Source organism: Sardina pilchardus, chromosome 24 (genome assembly GCF_963854185.1).
Source record: "Sardina pilchardus chromosome 24, fSarPil1.1, whole genome shotgun sequence".
Taxonomy (NCBI): Eukaryota; Metazoa; Chordata; class Actinopteri; order Clupeiformes; family Clupeidae; genus Sardina; species Sardina pilchardus.
Genome location: NC_085017.1, coordinates 14016432 through 14021431, shown reverse-complemented (window position 1 = coordinate 14021431; position 5000 = coordinate 14016432). Strand labels below are relative to the sequence as shown.

The following is a 5000-nucleotide window of genomic DNA, read 5'->3' as shown; positions in this document are numbered from 1 at the left end:
TACATATCCTGTTTGGATAGAAATAGGCCCAATAGATACATATCCTGTTTGGATAGAAATAGGCCCAATAGATACATATCCTGTTTGGATAGAAATAGGCCCAATAGATACATATCCCTGTTTAGATAGATATAGGCTCAATAGATACATATCCCGGTTTGAATAGAAATAGGCCCAATAGATACAAATCCCTGTTTGCCCTCGTTTGCTCTTCGGCTGTTGAGTCGAGTCATGTCATGCCACTCAGTCGCACACGTGCTCTGGCAAATGAAATATGTTTCCCTTCGTCCAGCTCCACTGCTCCAGTGCCCCCAGTGTCTGGGTCTGCCCCCCCCCCCCCCCCCCCTCCCTTCCCATCTCTCTCTCCCTCTCTCTCCTCTCGCTCTGCCCGCTCGGTGCCCCTCTGCCACGCGTGCCCGTCAGGCCTTGCCAGGCGGCGAGGGGAGCAGACGAGGAGCGTGCCGCGTGCTCCCCCAGCAGACAGAAAAATCATTAGGAAACACTTCTCCTCCACCGCAGTCTCGTCTTGTCTCGTCCTCGTCTGAGATGCCGGCGCAAACTGGGACGCCGCTCCGAAGCTTGTGGGCGGGGTGAACTGTGTGTGTTTGAGTGTGTGTGTATGTATGTGTGTGTTTGGGTGTGTGTGTGTGTGTGTGTGTGTGTTTGGGGGTGTGCGTGTTTGTGTGCGTGTGTGGTTGTGTGTGTGTGTGTGTGTGTTTGGGGGTGTGCGTGTTTGTGTGCGTGTGTGTGTTTGGGTGTGTGTGTGTGTGTGTGTGTGTGTGTGTGTGTGTGTGTGTGTGTGTGTGTGTGTGTGTGTGTGTGTGTGTGCGTGTGTGTGTGTGTGTGTTTGGGGGTGTGTGAGGAGGAGTTGTTCCGATGAGAAAGGCTGCACCTCGTCTGCCTTGTTTGTTTGCTCCTCACTCCTGTTTTGGTCTTGCAGCAGGTTATTGGCAGGCAGTGGGGGTCAATTGAGTCCAGCAATGTTTACACTGGAATAAACAATCCAAACTATCTAGCAGTGCTTAGCGCCTCAGCACCTCTAACTTAGTGTGACTAGACTCTTACACAATGACACATATACTGAAAAAATAACAGAAATAAAACCTAAAATCATTGGCATTTGCTTAGAGGGCCCGTCTCTCTCACTCTGTCTGTCTTACCCTGTCAGTGGGCCTGTCTGTCTCATTCCATCTGTCTCACCCTCTCAGAGGGCCTGTCTCTCTCATTCTATCTCTCTCATTCCATCTGTCTCACCCTATCAGAGGGCCTGTCCCTCTCATTCCGTCTGTCTCATTTCATCTGTCTCACCCTATCAGAGGGCCTGTCTCTCTCATTCCATCTGTCTCACCCTCTCAGAGGGCCTGTCTCTCTCATTCTATCTGTCTCACTCTCTCAGAGGGCCTGTCTCTCTCATTCCATCTGTCTCACCCTCTCAGAGGGCCTGTCTCTCTCACTCTGTCTGTCTCATTCCATCTGTCTCACCCTCTCAGAGGGCCTGTCTCTCTCACTCTGTCTGTCTCATTCCATCTGTCTCACCCTCTCAGAGGGCCTGTCTCTCTCACTCTGTCTGTCTCATTCCATCTGTCTCACTCTCTCAGAGGGCCTGTCTCTCTCACTCTGTCTCTCTCATTCCATCTGTCTCACTCTCTCAGAGGGCCTGTCTCTCTCACTCTGTCTCTCTCATTCCATCTGTCTCACCCTCTCAGAGGGCCTGTCTCTCTCACTCCGTCTGTCTCACCCTCTCGCCCTCTCACTCATGCCGCCGCCTCATCAGCAGTCTGGGCTCTGTGGCCAGTGTTCCCGCCACCACAATATTTGTATATGTGAGTGTAAAAACACATTGAGAGCTCTCGCTCCCCCTCTATCTTTCAGCTCCTCTCACTCTCTCTTACTCCTTTTCCCCATCACACACACACACACACACACACACACACACACACACACACACACACACACACACACACACACACACACACACACACACACACACGCACACACACACACATACGCACACACCCCCACCTCCCTCGGTCTCTCTCTTCGAGTCAAGTCTTTTCCAAGTGAGTGGAGCCACTGGTGGAGGAGAGGAGGAGGGGGTGGTGGAGAGGCGAATCTCGAGGGCTGCCTAAGGTAAGCAAACGGGAGCCAGTCAGCCAAGGTGTACCCAGGGCCGGGAGCACGAGGACGGGAGACAGGCTCGCATTCCTGTGGCCGTCCTCAAAGGCGAGGGAATTCCCCTGGAGCCACGAAATAACATACATGCGCACGCACCATCCCAGGAATGTTTTAATATGTGTCAAAAGAGTGAAAAAAAGAGAGACGCAACATATGTAGGTGTGTGTGTGTGCGTGTGTGTGTGTGTGCGTGTGTGTATGTTTAGCTTGCGGCAGGCATCTTTGAGAAGAGCGCCTTTGATTCTTCAGGCTATGCCCCTTTTGGTGCTGTGCTGTTTGGGGGGGGGGTGGCTTACTCTAATTTACAGCCTTCTTCACTTTGTACCTGGAGGCATGTTTATGATGCAGTAAATTATCGATAGCTTCCCATCAAGACATCCACAGAGATGTCTAGGCAGAAAAACATCCTGCTAATTGAGTTATTGATCACCATGCCGAAGACTGGTAGCTGCTCATTTGTAAGTCATCGCTGTCTGTCCTGCAGCCCTGAGCCCGTAAACACCTAATCCACCCACTAAATGCTTTTTCTATTGGCAACCGTGAGTGAGAGCGAGAGTCTGTCATTTACTCCAGATAAGCAATCAGTTGTCCGTAGTTGAGACAAGATTCGGTGTGGGAAACCAATAGAAAGTCATTGGTCATATTATGACTCGAAATGCACCACACCTAAGGACACTTTGCACAAAAGTGTCAACATTTATTTTATTTATTTTTTCCGTTTTGCATTGTGATAGTTTGATGGTTCGTCTGAGTATGAGGCTAAAAAGTCAGTATGCTAATGTGCTGAAAGTCTTTCATTTGTTTATTATGTGTAGGCTGACATAAGTGGCTGTGCTAATTGAGTGTAAATGCTAATTGCACGGCTGCTCCGGTGCATGGTACAGTATTCTGGTAAACAGGGCTGCATCTCCAAGTGTGTATCATGGTTGGAAACCCACAGCGTCTCAGTTAAAAGCAATGTTGGCATGGGGACCTTTGCGTGGAAATAACTACACCACTTACAAAAAAAAACCAAAAAAACAAAAAGGAAAATGAAATAGTATTCAGATATATTCTTTCCCTAAACACACACACACACACACACACACACACACACACACACACACACACACACATACACACACACACACACACGCTTCCCCACATGTGGCAGCTGTACAAATCTGTTGATTGCACGTCTCCAGTTGGAAGGCCTACGAGGACTGCGGGCCCTGTTCCTTTCTCTTCTGTTATTCCAGAACTATTACACCACAATGGCCGCCACCAAGCCCAGTCTTGAGATATAGATTTTGCTCTTTTCCCTCCGCTGGTCGTTACGCCAATTACTTGACCATTGTCATGTTCGATTACCACCCTTGTCCTCCTCTGTCTCTTTCTCAGTTTGTCTTTGTGCTTCTCGTCTCTTCCTTCTTTACACTAACTTGAATTCTCCTCCGCTCAATCACTCCCTCTCTCCATTCAATACATACTGGGATATACTGTAGCTTCTCTCCCCCTCTCTTGCTCTCTCTCTCTCTCTCTCTCTCTCTCTCTCCCTCTCTATCCCCTTGGTTGTGGTGACTGTGGTCCAACCCCATGTCTCCAGACATAAAGGGCAAGCATGTGAGCCCAGAGTCTGCAGCCTCTTCTCCTCCCCCTCTTCTCTCCTCTCATCCCCCTCTCCTCTCCTCTCCTTTCCTCCCAGTGTGTGGTTTGAACCCCAGTCAAGATCCTCCATCCTCCTTCCTCTTTCTTTCTCTTTAAAGCTACACACACACACACACACACACACACACACACACACACACACACACACACATACATATACACTCACTCCCTCATACAAACACACTAACCACTCTCTCTCTGTCTCTCTCTCTCTCTCACACACACACACACTGACACTCACACATGCACACAAACCTCTCTCTCTCTCTCTCTCCTACACCTCCTCCTCTATCCCCCCTTCTGTGGGTTGAGCCACACTCAGGCCGCAGTCCGGTCGGCACGTTGCCGCGGAGACACGTAATCACTCAGGCCTGGCCGGGGGATTGGCTGCCTGGCAGGCTGACGGACTGACTGACAGACTGGCGGCCTAGCTGCTGTTTACTGGGGCGCCCCGCTACATGCTTTACCCCACTGAGCCAACACACTGGGCCACTTATATACTCACTCTCTCTCTCTCTCTTTGCCTCTCTCTCTCCCTCTCTCTCTCTCTCTGCCTCTCTCTCCCTCTCTTTCTCTCTCTTTGCCTCGCTCTCTCCCTCTCTCTCTTTCTCTCTCTCTCACTCTCTCTCTCTCTTTGCCTCTCTCTTTCTCTCTCTCTCTCTCTCTCTCCCTCTCTCTCTCTGTGTCTGTCTCTCGGCCTCTCTCTGTAAAGGCTGCTTTTAGCTCTCTCACACTGAGGGCTCCAGTGACGTTGCGTAGGTGGCATCCGAATGGCTCCCCACAGGAGTCCTCTACACAGGGCTTCAACTGAGATGTGGGCACGAATCATCGTGCCGTGTCTGCTCAAAATATAGCAGGGATGGCCAAACTCTTTGGCTCCAGGGCCACATTGTGTTTTGAAAAGTGGCCAACATATAAAACATTGTTTTATATCGTAGATGATAAAAATTATTTTTTTTTTGTTTTAAAAATCTTAAGTTGTTACAACAGTTATACTGCTAATTTCATGAAGTTTAAGTCCATTAACACCATTTATCAATGGTGCACTGTCACTTTAAGAGCATTGTGTCCATATGTTCTCATAATGATTTTTTGCTAGCTCCATTCAAATATAGCCTATGGCCATTGCTATGTCTGTACCCTCTCACAGTTTATAAATGATCAGTAGTGGGAACTACT

At 49.3% G+C, this 5000-nt stretch overlaps 1 protein-coding gene across 7 annotated transcripts in view; it reads right to left on the bottom strand.

Moving 5' to 3' along the window:
• LOC134072729 (cytoplasmic dynein 1 intermediate chain 1) overlaps nt 1-5000 on the bottom strand; it is a 74974-nt gene that overhangs the window by 10391 nt on the left and 59583 nt on the right. The gene's annotated exons all lie outside the window — the stretch shown is intronic.